The sequence below is a fragment of the Cornus florida genome, unplaced genomic scaffold (assembly GCF_030987335.1).
Source record: "Cornus florida cultivar Cherokee Brave unplaced genomic scaffold, ASM3098733v1 CherokeeBrave_3.0.0_Hap2_Chr01, whole genome shotgun sequence".
NCBI classification, from domain to species: domain Eukaryota; kingdom Viridiplantae; phylum Streptophyta; class Magnoliopsida; order Cornales; family Cornaceae; genus Cornus; species Cornus florida.
The window spans coordinates 110,766,892-110,783,385 of NW_026775571.1; positions in this window are offsets into that span (position 1 = coordinate 110,766,892).

Genomic DNA, 16,494 nt, shown 5'->3' on the forward strand with positions numbered 1-16,494 from the left:
TCAATCTAGAGGGGCATAGTGTAAATAAAAAATAAAAAAAATCAATAGATATAACAATAAATATAGATTCTTCAAATCAAGAGAAAAAAGAAATAAAAATTACTCAAAATAATATGTCAATCAATAAGTCGTTTAAAAAAGATAAATAGTTAACAAATATTTTTAAAATGAAAGAAAAATGTGACAACTTTGAAAGGAAAAAAAAAAATTGAACTTTGATTTAAAAAGGAAATTTGAATTTTTTAAAAAAGATAAATTTAAAGAGTAACAAAGAGAAGAAATATAAAATTTAGAAGATAATTTTAGATAACAATAATACACATCCATACACAATACAATATTTTACATGAATCACTCTATTCTAGAGTTACGTCCATGGGAGAGAGAGATTTCACTCATCAATATCTCTTATGAGACTACATGTATACACTCGGAAATTATATATATTCTTCCATCCCCTCATAACAATCACCCTTAAAATTCTTACATATTTTCTTTTTACTCTCTCATACCCATTTCTATTTAAACCTAATTCATTGTTGGATAAGTATTCCCCCACTTACCTACAACGAGATACCTTATCAATCCCAACTCAAATTCGAAAATGTAAAATAAATTTAATTTCTGCAAACAATTTTGAGTTACAAACCCAACACATCATAGAGGTCTTTTTATGAAAAATATATACAATGTGTCCCATGCACATCGTAGCTGTTTGTGCTCGTATGATGCATGTATAATATATACGATTGTGATGTGCCTTAGTTCACAGTGCACGAGTTTACCAAATACCCGTTGTCCCCGTTGTCCTATATGACCCCACCATATGAGGTGCCCGCACTAATTGTCGTGAAAAATATAATTATTCGTAATTTAAAATTTTGGAATTATAATTTGTCTAATTCTAAAATTAATGTATGAAGTCTACACTCCAAGCACAATATAGGTAATGTGTTGACACCGTTTTTGGTAAATTTTGTATTAATGACATGGCAATCAATTTGGGTAAAAATTGACACGTGGAAAAAGTTAAAGAAGCTACATTCAGAGGCAAAAAGGCAAAGGAGATTGAAGCATTTGAATTATTTAATGGACAGGGATTATAATTTTAGTATTTATCTTTTAATTGATGTAAGTTAAATATTTATATTTATCTTTAGGATTAGTTTATTTTATACTTATAGTTAGTTGGGTTATCTATATGATTATATTTTATTTGAAATTAGTAATTAGTTATTTGATATAGTTTAATGCAAGTAAAACACTTGCATATAGGAGTTTGTTTTATGTAGTTTTCTATAAATAATGTTATAGGCATACTTTGTAAGGGGTCCAGCACCCTCAAAATCATTATTATTATTTGTTTGCTTCTTCAAGCCTTTCTAAAAATAGCATCCTTGCTATTTCTTCTTCATCTCTATCTCAATCTCTCTCTTTTTTTTTCTCTCTCTCTCTCTTCTTCTTTCCTTATTCTTTCATTTTCTTTTTTTGCTATATCTATTATTTCCCCCTTTCTATTCTCTCGTTACGTTACTATAATTTGTTAACAAAAAGTCCTTTTAACTAAGGCAATATTGAACTCATTTAGGAGTTTATTTGTTCTCTATCTCCTATAATCGCCTGAAGTCAATATTCCCTAAGAGACTATAAGTTGACAATTCACAATTGAACCATATATTTGGTTCTGGCACGCCCGTAACTCATCAATTTAAGATTGGCTCTAACCGGCCGATTTTAGGGTCAACATTTTTGGCACGCCCGGTGGGACACTGTAATATTCCTAATTTTAAACGGATAGTCTCGGCATTTTTAATATTTATTGTATTGCATTTTTATTTATTTTATTGTCTTTATCGCATTTTTATTTATTTTATTATTTTTCATTTGTTTAAATTGGTTTTATGTGCATTATTTGGTTTAATTAATTGCTTAATGGTTTATTTGTTTAATCAGTCATGTTACTTAATATGTTTTTGGTAACTGTTTATATAATTTTATTTATTTATTTAATTGTGTTTATTTAATTGTTTAATCAATTTTATTTAATGGAAATTTAAATTTAAGGGAATTTAGTTTTCTGTTCTCTACGTGAATTTAGGGTTGCAATTTACATGGGTGGCCAACATATGTATATATCTTAGGTCGGTTTATGGGCTGAGATGGGCTCTGGCTTTAAGGTTACAAGGATTAGGGTTTAGAGTTAAGCTTATAAATATATACGTGCGGTAAGCTTAGGGTTTGGATTCATAGCAGTTAACTCGGAGACGTGAATTGAATTCTGTGGAAGACACAGAAATTGTGAGGTACAGAGGCAGAACAGAGGAAGATAGGAGGTGTCTCTGGGTTGAACCAAGTTACTAGGGTAGCAGACTTGCACTTTAGGACACAAACATATCACCACAGAAGCTGAGAATTTAGAGTTTCAAGTCTGAAACTCAAAGGCAAGTTCTTCTCTTTCTCCTTCTCTTTGGCTCGTGTTCTGTGCACCTAGATAATCTTTAGGGTTTAATCAATCAGTAACTGGAATTTACCTGTTTAACTCATGCTATATTGATGATCTGTGGTGTTGAAAATAAATCTGTTGCAGTGCATACAAGTTTCGTTCCAGTTTTCTGTTCTGCAAGCATGTTGTTTCTGTTGTAACTTTAGTCTCTGTATTTGATTGCAACTACTATAAACAATATATAGGAACAATACTGGGGTTATATAAAACTCATAGGGTTGTTAGTATTCTGTTTTAAATATGTGTTGCAATTTGTTTTGTTTCAATTTGTCAAATAATTTCAGATTTGTTCCTATCGCATGTTAGTTCGGTAGCAAAATTTAATCTCTGTGATTGGGTCTAATGGTTGTTATCAAACCTTTGGGATGTTCTTGGGTGTTAATAAGATACTTAAGATCAGTTTAAGAAACCAAACAGAAGGGTTGCAGTTGGCCGGAGTTGGAACAGAGGTCAGAACAAAGCTGAAACGAAGAAGAAGCTCACAGGGGGAGAGAAAGCCGGCTCTGGAATGCCAAGAGCCGGTTCCCACCTGTTAGACCTGACTCCAAGGTGTGGTAGAGCCGGCTCTATGTCACCTTGAGCCTGCTCTACTTTTCTAGAGCAGGCTCTTTCTTTGTTTTGTGCGTAAAAGTGATTTTCAGTCACTGTTTGGGCATTCTGGGTTATTAATCAATTTTAAAATTTTAATTGGGTGTTAAATAATAATTTTAACATGTAACTAAGGTCTTGAATTGCATAAATTTACCCCTTAGTTTAAATGGAATTAACAGTACGCTATTTGACAACTTTGCGTACAGTTAACGGCTGAAAGGAGATTTGTTGATTAATTTTAATCTGATGGTTTAGGGTGCTATAAAATGATTTTTAAATTTATTTTAGATGCACGATGAAGTCTTTTAAAGTAATATACTGGACTTGTGGCATAGTGGGGGCTCGGTGCTAAATGATACAACAAAATATAAGTATATGACTTAGTACTCTGTTACCGGATGGAGGGAACTAGATCGCTTAGTTTAATTTAACGATTTATTGGACTATAATATTATTATAGAACTAATTTTAAATACATGATAGGGTCATTGTTTTATTAAATTTGAACTATGCATGTGTTGGATGTTAATTGTTAGAATTGTTAATTATTCGATGCAATTACATGGATTACTACTGGGTTTTAATTGCTAGATTGTTAAGATTCCTTCTACAATTATTTGGATGGTGGTTTTTGGTCTGTAAATTATTGAACTGTTATATATGTTGTAATTTACATGGATGTGGAGGATTGTATGTACCGGTATGGGACGGTGACATACTAGGGACGGTTTAGCTCAAAATGCATAAACCTAACCTAATGGATTAATGGAATGGATTGAAAGATATCAAATCCTAATTGTGACTAAGTCAGATCAGCTGTAACCAAGTTGGATGACTTCCTGGATTAACGGATGGTAGTTAAGTCATATCACCTGAATAAGTTGAGTGACTAACTAGTTGGTTTATTGTATGTCAGTTTAATAAATAGTTGAATTGCATACCCTGGATTTGGACGGACTTTATATATATGTTTATGGTACCACGAGTTGAGCTTGAGTCTCAGACTCGTTGGTTAGGGTGCGTATATGCAGTGGATGCGTAACTGGTTATAATAGGTTGAGGTGTACCCTGTTAGGTCTAGGTACTCATGCCCACCTTTGGGTACGTATTCGCATGTTGCCTTCTATTCAGGTTGAGACCCCTATTATAGACTAGTGAATGTCCCTTAGTGTGGATATATTTATACGTATGGACTAGATAGATATTGTGAGGTGTCTACGGTGTATCTGCGTATCGGGTCACTGTATGGATTGCAGTTAGATTAGAACTTGCTCGTGGGTCTGACCCACTCCTTCATTATTCTTTTCAGGTACAGGACGGTTCCAGCCTTAGAGCTTGATCGTGCTTGTCGAGGACAGTCTCACATTCATCTGATTACGTAGGACTTCTCTCGATGTTTCTAACATTATCTATTTTCAGTTTTCAGTTTCAGTTGAACTTTTGGTTAGGGGTCCACCAGTGGATTCCCAAGTTGTAACCTTGAAGTTTTGGAGGATTGGAGTTTTATTTTTCAGTTATGCTTTGGGGGTTTTTTTAATTAATTAAATGTTCTTTTAGTTTTAATCCATCTTTATTATTTCATTTTGTCATCTGTGTTCGCTTTAAAATACTTTAATTGTTTGATATTCCCTCGGGTTTGGGCCTGAGCCTGATCAACCCGTGTCTCGGATCCGAGGAGTATCACAGACACCACTAGGTGAGTGATTTATAGTAAAAATATGCAGTCGGCTTCTTAACTGACATACAAATATTCTGATCAGTCAAATCAGCCGATGTACCAGTATTATAATCAGCCATATAGTTGGATAGACGATTATCGGCATGTTCCAGAAGTCGCTGATTATCGGCATGTTCCAGCAACTGATTATCGGTATGTTCCAGAAGTCGCTGATTATCGGCATGTTCCAGAAGCAGCCGATTATCGGCATGTTTTAGCAGTCGATTATCGGCAAGTACCGATAGTCGATTATCGGCAGACGCCAACAGTCGTTGATTATCGACAAGTTTCAGCATCAGAATATCGGCAAGTTTCAGCAGCCGATTATCGGTAGACGTCAGCAATTGATTATCGGCAAGTGGTAAATTAGCATGTCAACCCCGTATCACAAATTTTGGTACTCAGGGGGCAACCGATGGCTAATCAGCAAGAAAGTTGGACAGAATTTAAGCAGAGGATGAAAACACTAATGGCTCAAATACAATGCCCACCAGTTATGCCGATTCCCTCTCAAGGAAAATAGCAAGAAATGAGGGAGATTGATCAGGAGATTAAAGAATTGATAGCTCAGCTTATCCAGGCCGAGGTAGCTCAAGGGCGTAAACGTGCTCAGCCTGTGTACAGGAAACCTTATCCTGACCAAGTGGTAAATCATCATATCACCCCTGTATCACAACCTCTGTTACATGAGGGGCTGCCGATAACCAGTACCGAAATTGGCCAGTCCTGTCGACCTCGGCAGGAAATTTTATCAGAAAATCAGCAGCAAAGTTTGCCAGAATATTATCAGTTACCGACTGCCAATTATCGGCAAGTTCCAGTAGCCGATTATCGGCAGGTGGTAAATTAATCACAACAGATGACTTATCAACAACAAAGTTGGAAAAGCTATCGGCATGTTACTGATGAATGGAAGGGTACAAATCGGCTGAAAGCAAAGCGCCCTATGTACCAGAATTTTTTGCCGATTGTGACAGCTAATAATCGGCAAAAACAATCATCAGCTGAAAGAATCGTTTTAGCTCTCTGTCCTGGCCTAACTTCAAGAAAAGAAGAAAAAGACTAGCCGATGTTAATTTCAAAAGGGTACTTAGAGATTGGTTGAGAAAATCGGCTAAGGCAAAATCGGCTGAAAGAAGATCGGCTAAAAAACCAATGGCTGCCGCGGGGCATGTGATTGCAAGACCCCAACAAAAGTTAGTTGATCTACACGCTCCACTTCAGCATGCTGATTATAGTGAGGTCGTGCTTGCCGATCAATGGACTTTTGGGCATAATTCAGTCCTGTCGATTGAACCGAATGAATCGGCAAAGGTTATTTTACGACATATCTCGACTCCTGCCGATTATAGTGAGGTCATGCTTGCTGATAAAAAGACTTTTGGGTATGATATAGTCCTGCCGATAGAGCTGAATGCGAAATCGATAGAAAGGAAATCAGTTAAGAAAATTCAGTCCTGGCATAATGTCATAGAGATAATAGGCAGATCGGCTAGAATAACGCTTCACAATAATTTAATTCCTACCGATTATGATCATCATTTGCTAGCGGAGTTACAAAGTGCATGAGGGGGGCAAGTCCTTCTTGGGTTTATGGGCTGCCAATATCAGCAAACTATCTGAAAATCTAATAAGAAGCCTAAATTGGCAGATTTGGCTAAATAAAGATCATCTTAGGGGTGATTCAAAAGAAATAAAGCTTTGGAGCTCGTTAATTTGTAATCTTATTCCAAGTGATTAGCGCAGCCTTTGTTCAAAATTTCCTTCTAATATACTTTAAATTTCAAATATCTTATCGGCTTGGGTGGCTGACAGCCGATAAGACATTTAAAATTGGGGGGCATTGTTGACACCATTTTTGGTAAATTTTGTATTAATGACATGGCAACCAATTTGGGTAAAAATTGACACGTGGAAAAAGTTAAAGAAGCTACATTCAGAGGCAAAAAGGCAATGGAGATTGAAGCATTTGAATTATTTAATAGATAGGGATTATAATTTTAGTATTTATCTTTTAATTGATGTAAGTTAAATATTTATATTTATCTTTAGGATTAGTTTATTTTATACTTATAGTTAGTTGGGTTATCGATTGTGATACCCCTCGGATCCGAGATACGGGTTGATCAGGCCCAGGCCCAAACCCGAGGGAATATCAAACAATTAATATTTTATAATGAACACGGAATACAAAATAAATTAATAAATGAAATTAAAGCTGGAAGGAACTAAAAATAGAATCCGTAAAATATTATAATTATTAAAATCTATCAAACCCAAACTCCAAAACTCCATCAGTTTATAACTTGGGAATCCATCTCTAGTGGACCCCTATTAAACATCCAAACGGAAGATAGAACAACTGTAATAAACGTCCAGAAATAAAACTATAGAGAGAGCCCTACATCGTCGGAAGAGTGAATAGAGACCTCTGCTCAGCACGAACACGTCTAAACCTGGAACTGTCGTGTACCTGAAAAAATAGAAGTGGGTTAGGTCCACGCGCAAATTCTATACTACTACAACCCAAACAGAGGCCCGATACGCATGTACATCCTAAACAATTCAATGATAGCTGATAGTCCGTAAATATATATATAGTCACACTAAAGGACTCTCAATGGACTACAGGCCGGTCTCAATCTGAATAGAGGTAACATACTAAAACGCACACGAAGTGGGCATATGTACCTATACCTAAACAGGGTATACCTCCAACCATCGTAGCCAGCTATACATCCCGATGCATATACGCTCCCTAGCCATCGGTCCTGAGGCTCAAGCTCATACTGAGGCACCATAACAGTACATATATAAAATTCATCCAAAATCCCTGGTATTACCGCTCAACAAGTAGTTGCCATGACAATACAAACCCACGGGACTTAACTTTTAGTTAATCCCATCCTTATTCCAAGTAGGTGGGTAATGGTATTGTTTTAAAAACCAAACCCATCCTTAGTATGCCACCGTCCCATACCGGTGCCTACTTTCCAATCCTCCAGTAGTCAATAATACCAATAAATCAAGTATATATCAACTAAATTCCAACATCCAACATTCAATGTTAGCAGTGATAAAATAAGCATTGATAAACAGGGTCACAACAACAACATATACATGCCCAATTTAAGTTGTTCCATTTAGTCTGATATAAAGACAGAATTAATTAAAACTTCCATTTAACACCTTACAAATGACATACAGATATGCAGGGTATGTATCCCAAAATCCTAACCTCCACAGTTGATACTAACTGTGATAATGTAAGCATCAAAACAATATTCACAGTATGTATGTAGACATGTTCAAATTATAGTGTTCCACAAAACCGATTTAGTGTTAAACTCAAATCCTCCTAGTATTTAAGTTTCAACAGTTGCTATTACAGAAGTTAAGATAGCTATCATCTAGACCCATCCTTCCAATAATTTATACTAACAGTGGTAAGGAAAAACGTGAACTACAGAACCACAATGCATCCACAAACATACTTAGTCTAGGTTGAACAAGCATACAACACTACTGTAACTACCAGTTTCATAGCAAAATAGATATCATTTTAGTTTGGTTTAATCTTCATTAATCCTGAAATCATTTAAGAGTGCAAAGAGTATGAAGCCTAAGGGAAAGAGTAAGGATAGAATCTTGCCTCAGAAACTTTTGTTCAAAATTTCAACGTCGTCTTCTTAAAAAATCCCGGCGAGTTCCAAAACCCGGTTACTGTTCACGGGTACAAAATACTATTCCCGAACTCAAAATCTGATCTCCACCGTTCAGATTGTGCGACACTGAGTCATGAACCTATCCTCTGAATTTCAGCTCGATCGGACCACGGACGAAGCGGGATCGGATGTTTGATGAAATCTGGGCAGAATGGAAAAAAACCTGTGCGACCCAGTTACTGTTCACGAGTACGAATCACTGTTCCCGAGGTCAAACTCTGATCTCCACCGTTCAGATTGTGCATCACTGAGTCGTGAACCTCTCCTCCAAAATTCAGCTCAATCGGACCACGGACAAAGCGGGATCGGAGCTTTGATCAAACTTTGGCAGAATGTGAAAAACTGCGTTTTTCCTTCTCCACTTCCACAAAACGTGTGCTTTGTTTAAAAAAACCCTACACAGACGTCTACCTTATAGAGTTTTCCTAAACCCTAGGTTCATTTAAGTCCAACTCACAATCCTAACCGGCCCATCCAATTAACGTAGAAACTTACGACGGCTATAATATAAAACCCTAATTTATACTGTAATTAAAATCCTAGTTAGATGTATTTACCTAATTACCCTATTCACCATTAAATACTTAACAAATAATCTAATTGAACAAAATAATAATTAGTAAACCCAATTAAACCAAATAAGACACACATAAAATAAGACACACATAGAATAATTAAACCAATTACACTTAAACCATTAATACCAATTATATAATTAAATTACTAACAAGTAATTCCAATCAAATAACTAAACCAATTACACTTAAACTATTAATGCCAATTAAATAATTAAAACACTAACAAGTAATTCCAATCAAATAACTAAAAATAAATATCATTTAAATAAATTAAATTACCACAAAAGAAAACAATTAAACACCTAATAAAAAAAAATGACACATAATCAAATAAAATGCACTTAAATAATAAATTAAATACCAGGAATATCCTTTTTAAAATTAGGGGTATTACATCGATATGATTAGATTTTATTTGAAATTAGTAATTAGTTATTTGATAGAGTTTGATGCAAGAAAAACACTTGCATATAGGAGTTTGTTTTATGTAGTTTTCTATAAATAATGCTATAGGCATACTTTGTAAGGGGTCCAGCACCTTTAGAATCCTCATTATTATTTGTTTGCTTCTTCAAGCCCTTCTAAGAATAACATTTTTGCTATTTCTCCTTTCTATCTCTATCTCTCTATCTATTTTAGTCTCGTTCTATTTCTCTCTCTATATTTCAGTCTCTCTATCTCTTCTCCCTATCACCTTTTATATATGTTTTTCTCCCATTTCTATTCTCATATTGTTACTATAATTTATTCACTGGTAAAGTCGTTTTAACTAAGTCAATATTGAACTCATTTAGGAGTTTATTTGTTCTATATTTCCTATAATCGCCTGAAGTCAACATTCTCTAAGAGACTATAAGTTGACAACTCACAATTAAACTATATATTTGGTTCTGACACGCTCACAACTCATCAATTTAAGACCGACTTTAACTGGCCGATTTTAGGGTCAACATAATGGGACCAGAGTCGTGACTTTTGGCGTTTTGGAGCATAAAGATATGAATGGATAGACAAGTTTAAACTTTAATGCCTTTAAATTTAGTAGTGGGACCAATTTAGTGATAGAATCAGCCAAACGCCACACCAATTAAATATCAAAACAAAAATGGAAGATCAAATCAACATGCGAACTTTAGATAGACGTGTGTCAAACCAAAAAAGGGTAAGACAATCAATTTATTCGTAAAATGAGAGAATCCATTAAAAAAATGATTTGGATATTAAATCATCTTCACCTAGTGTACTAGATGTGAAGGGTAACAGAATAACATGATCCATATTAAAAGTAATGCTAGGAAATTAGAGAAATTAAAATTAGCATGGATAGAATTATTGAATGAGAATTAGATCGTATAACCTTTCTTCCTCCTCATTCTCTTCAATTTCATTAGTAATTAACGTTTTTTATATTTCTTTCTAGATTAAGAAATTCGGAGAATTACATGGACTTGGTAATTGATTTTTTGTCAAGATAGAAGAGTTGGTAATTGATTTTTTGTCAAAATAATATATTTATATATATATATATATATATATATATATATATATATAAAGAGGCAATATTCGCTCTCAACTTTTTAACATTTGCACTACAATCTTAAATGACAATTCTAACTTTACCCTTTACAAGTAAATAATTATTACTTTTTAAATGACACAACTGTCATTTCATATTTTCTTTTCTTATCTCTAATATTTAATATTTTAAGTATCTTTAGACACCACAAATAAAATAAAATAAATTTTGAATAAATTTTTTTATATTGAATAAATTGCCTCTTTTTGCCGGATAAAAAAATAAAAAGTAACCATCTAAAAAATTATCTCTTTTGACATGAAGAAAAAAAAAACCCCAAAAAAATATATATTTATTAAATAAATTATCTCTATTGTCAAGATCTCAAAAAAAATAATAATAATAAAAAGTACAAAAGGAAGATAATTAAAAAAAAAATTATATCTATTGAATAAATTATCTCTTTTGATAAGACTAAAAAAAAAAAAAAATTATTTTTATCGAATAAATTATTTCTTTTGACATGACCCATAAAAAATTATCAAAAAATAAAGTTACCTATTTTGACAAAATTGAAAAAAAGTCAATTTTGTTGAATAAATATCTCTTTCGATTGTACAAAAAAAATAAAATAAATAGTCAGAATAAATTATCCCTTTTGACTGCCAAAAATAATATTATTAGTATAGAATAAATTATTTTCTTTGAGAGAACCTTCGGAAAAACAAAAAGAAAAAAAAAAAAAAATCAAAACCAAAATCAAAGTTTAAAGGGTAGTTATGACATTATAAATTAAGGAATTGTGCATTAATGAATTGAAGGACTTTCTTGTTATTTTTTTTAAAAGAAAAAGGTAAATGTAGTGCAATTGAAGAAAAGTGGAGTACGAATATCATCTCCCATATATATAAAAACCACATTAAGTCATACACACTATGTCACACAATCTTTTTTAATAGGTATCGCTCTCACACTCTGCGCGCTTTTTTAACCCTTTTTCAATAGGTGTCGCTCTCACGCTCACGTTCTTGTTCAAATTCTCACTCCTTATGACTTAATTGTACCACTGTCACTCTCTCATTCTCAAATTCTTTCTCGCTCCCGCTCCCGCTCCCGCTTTGTAACTTAGCATACACACGGTGCACCATTAGATTTGGTGGTTTGCAATTAAAAGCAAGGTAATGAAACTTGGCCCATTCTTTGAGTAAATGGGCTAACCTAAATTAGTCCAAGTCCGCTAATAGGAATGCCAGGCCCATTTAGACTTACTGAACTTTGTATTTGCAATTCCTAGTTGAATGATTTCTGTGCTCTGGTATCGAAATAAAATAAAAGCAATAGAAAATTCAAATCTAAAGTATCAATCTTTCATACTATTTAATGCTTAATTTGAAAGTTATTAGCAAAATATGGGCTTTCATATCAGTTAATGGTGTAAAACTACTTTTTAAAGGAATTTGTTCATTTTGTTATTTTCTTCTAACTCTGTTTTGCATTTTTTTTGGGCAATATATATATATATATATATAGTATGTATAAAGTTAATTGATTTTTTGACTTACATTTGAAGGCCAAACTCAACAATCAAAAGATAGGGAGGACCCCCCAAGCTTTATTTTATTTATCAGCATAGCCCTAGGCCAATGGTCCTATACTCTCCTAAGATCAATCATATGGTCCACACATGACATTGTTGGAAATGATTCTATTTGTCACTCAAATCATTACAAAAGTCCAAATAACAAAAGAATATACTTTATACATAGAGAGAAGTTTTATACACAATTTTTTATTACTCTCTCCGTAACTATATATATTTAAATTAAAAAAGATAATTTGATAATTTTAAAAGAAAACAATGCATTAATTGTATGTCTTCTTAAAAAGTTATAAAATAAAAAATGGACAACTAATAAGGAACAGAGATAGTATTATTTAATGATCAGTATTTCAAAAATAATTGAGACTGGCTTTTTATTTAAGTTAAAAGGGTTATGATAAAAACACAAGTGGATTAAGCTAGTTAAACTGGCCAACAAACGAGGAAGCATTATAATTACTGTAATTATGTTTTTCACTTTGGAAATGAATCAAATGATAACATGGACCCCAATTCAACAGCTAATTGATTCGGAAAGGACCAATTACTCTTTGATATCATTTCAAAGTTGTTTTTCTCATGTAAGTATTGGCTAATTTCAACAACTTTGTCGTGTGTTTAGATTTGTTTGTTTGTCTCCTTAAAATTGAAAATATTGAATCTATTTAAATTTAAAATTGAAAAAAGATTAATTCAAAATTTAAATTTAATTTTTTTATTATAAATTTTAAATTAAAATTAAATTAATTAATTTAAATAATAAACTCGTGACTCTCATAAAATCCGTACGTAATAATCAATAATTGGCTGCCGACCGATTGCACCCCAGCAATAATTGAATCTGTGCAATACAAATTTATCCCAAAAAAAAAGGGAAAAGACTCAATTCGTTATCAATATTTGGCTACCCCACCTACCCCATAATTAATTGAATCAATCCTTGGTTATCATTTGGCCGTTTCCTACCCCCTCAATTAATCGAATCCGTGCTTGATTATCAATATTTGGCTTGTTAAGGGTAGGGCTATTTTTGGAATTTTTGATAAGTGAGTATATGTACTTTTTGTCGTTAATGTGTCACCAATGAATAGTTGATTGGATACAGTTGAGTTAACTATACCATCTTAATTATTATTATTCTATTGATTTTCATAATTACTATATTCTTAATACTATATTTATGTTACATAAGTGTTACACGTTGAAAACTATATATAAAAAAAGGTCTTATTCCATATGTTGGGATGATATTTTTGGAAGATATACTTGAGTGTATAATGGTGTAAGGTTGTGAGAGCTTATTTTTTTTCTCTTAATACTTAGATATTTTACAAAGAGTATTTTATATCGTGTCTGGGGGTAACTTTGAAGACAAGACTGGTACAATTTTGTTTCTCTTTGGACATTCTTGGAGAAGACCACCGACGAATATGAGTTGTATCTTAGAACCATATTGGACCGCTATAACCTGCACGTAGGAAGGCCATACAACTTTAAAACAGTGCTCACATGCCTCTCATTATTGAGGCCAGTTATTTCTAACTTAATTTATTATTATTATTATTTTTTCTTAATTTCTACTACTACTATATAGTTAATATCATATTATTGTGATTATCTGTGTTGCTCAATTCCACTTACTTAAATTTCAAATGTTTAGTACCTCATCCTTATATTTTGTTTACTGTAAATTCATATTTGATGTAATTGTGTTGTATTTTGAATATTAAATTTATATATCATGTTAATGTATGAATTTTTATTTAATAAACTTTGATGTTATATTTTTAATGTGTTGCAATTTCTATGCAAATTCTCCTAACAAATAATATGTGCTTGATTTGTGTTAATGTAATGGTATACTAACTCATGATAGATTTTTTTGCCACGAAATATTCATCACATATTTATTTATTACAGTAAAATTTACGTGTACACTTCACAATTCCTGCATAATTCAGTTCCTTCACTAAATCACTTTCTCCCCACTACTCCTTAGCTATTTTTTTAATTTTTTATTTAATTATTTAATTTTTTATTTAGAAAAAGAAATATATATAGGGGTTGATATTGACGTTTCAATAATGTATTCAGGGGTTCCACTATTCTTTTTTTGTTAGAACGAAATTACAAAAAAGCCCCTAAATAATTGCCCTCATCTTCTCTGTCTCACGTTTTCTCTAACTTGCAATCTTTTTTATGGCATCCACACAGAGTAGCAAAAGCTTGTGAAGTTGTGATGGTCTTTTCACGAACTCTGATCAAAGTATTGAACAAATGAACATTGGGTAAGAAACCAAACACATAACTTCCACATAGTCCAACATCTAAGTGATCTTTTATTTTTTTATTTTTTATTTTTTATTTTTTGGCAATAAAGAAACAGCCAAACATCACTTACAAGCTACAACTTTCAGAACCCAAACACATAACGTCCACATAATCCAACATCTACAATTGGGACAACCTAACCAAAAGAAAACAAAAATAAAGATCTTACGATTTACAAACACCAAAACAGCCTAAACTAGTCGTGACAAAACTACAAGCAAAAACACTATACAATACAACCCATCACAAACCACAAAAGACATGGGCCGGTGACCAAAAAACACCAAACAGGCCTACGATAAGAACATCACAAGCAGGCCCATTACAATAATTGAATCACTTCAGGACCCGATCCAACACATCTGATGGAACCCTTATGGACACGTGTAAGATCACTTGCTTTCTAGAGACGAGATAAGAAAGACCCACGACTGGTAAAGGTTTTAGGTAAAAATTTAGGAGATTGCGTGCCTCTTCCATTAAATAAGTATTCTTTACTATTTTCTTATTAATTTTATATATTATTTGACTATTTGCTTGCAAGTTGCAACATTTTGATCTATACAAAGTTCCCCTTCGCAAGTAAAGGAACAAAAATTGGAGAACCCATAAAATGGAAGGCGAAGAAGACATAGATTATCTCTCACTTTGGGGCATGGGAAGTTTGTTAGGTACCCAAATGGCCATAACTCATAAGAGCTGCTGCAATTGAGCTCAATGTTACTTGTATGATTCAATCACATTGATGATTGTTTCGATGGTTCACTGAAATTTTGTGTAGAGAGCAAATTATGGTTGCCACGTGGATACGATTATATAATAATATAAATTTTTATTGTTATACGTCTATTTCATTCAGTAATAATATTATAAAATTTTAATTCATTTATAATTTCTATACTTAGAGTTGCTCTGAAATGAATTAGAAAATGAAATTATATCATTATTGTAATAATTTTTATATCATATATATTATTATTTCACTACTTTATCATGATAATATTCATATTATTTTCAAGATTACTCGATGGACTTATGTTAGAAATGTGATAGAAATGTCATGTTCAAAAAGTGTCTGTGAAGTGTCCAAAATAATAAAATTAATTTTTATTCAAGGACACGTATATGAGGAGTGTCGGTGTCCGACACAGGTACGACACGGGTATGGTTCCTTCGTAGAAGTATTCGTGCTTCCTAACTTATTAAAGGTATAAAATTAGAAAAAAGAAAGGGAAAACATATTTGTTATAAATGATATTGAGGTTTCTTATGTATACATTTTGAGTAATGCTACTATGAGGTCTCCCTCATGAGATTTCTCACGAGCTCTCTCTTTTTTCATCATGATTATATACAAATATTGAAGCACGAACTCAATTACTTGAAGAAAAGAGTAAACGATGATTATATAATTAAAATTTTGTTCAAAAATTCATTAACAATAGATCTCACAAGTCGGTCAAAGTTAATAATATAATTTAGACAAGAAAAATTATATAAAATTTTGACTGATTCGTGTGATATATTGTTAATAAATTTTTAAACAAAATTTTCATTATATAATCCTTGTTTAATCTTCTTTCAAGTTTACATATTTCTATCACCTATTTATAGGATTCAAAAGAATTCATATTAAGGTTTATTCAAAATAATTCATATTGAGGTTTATTAAGTATTGGTGCTAAAAAAAAAACCATTTATTATTATTGTTTTAAAGCTCTATTTATAGAAATAAATATGCAAAAATTTTAGAGGTCCTCTACATAAGTCTTTTGTTTTCCGTGTATGTCATTGCTCTTGTTATAATTGTTTTTGGTTTAGAATTTACTAAATTATTCTGAAATTAATTAATCACTTAGTAGGTGTGGAACATATTGCTGGAGATATGTTCGAAATTTCGAATCACTGCTAAAATGTGCAAAAGATTTTACTA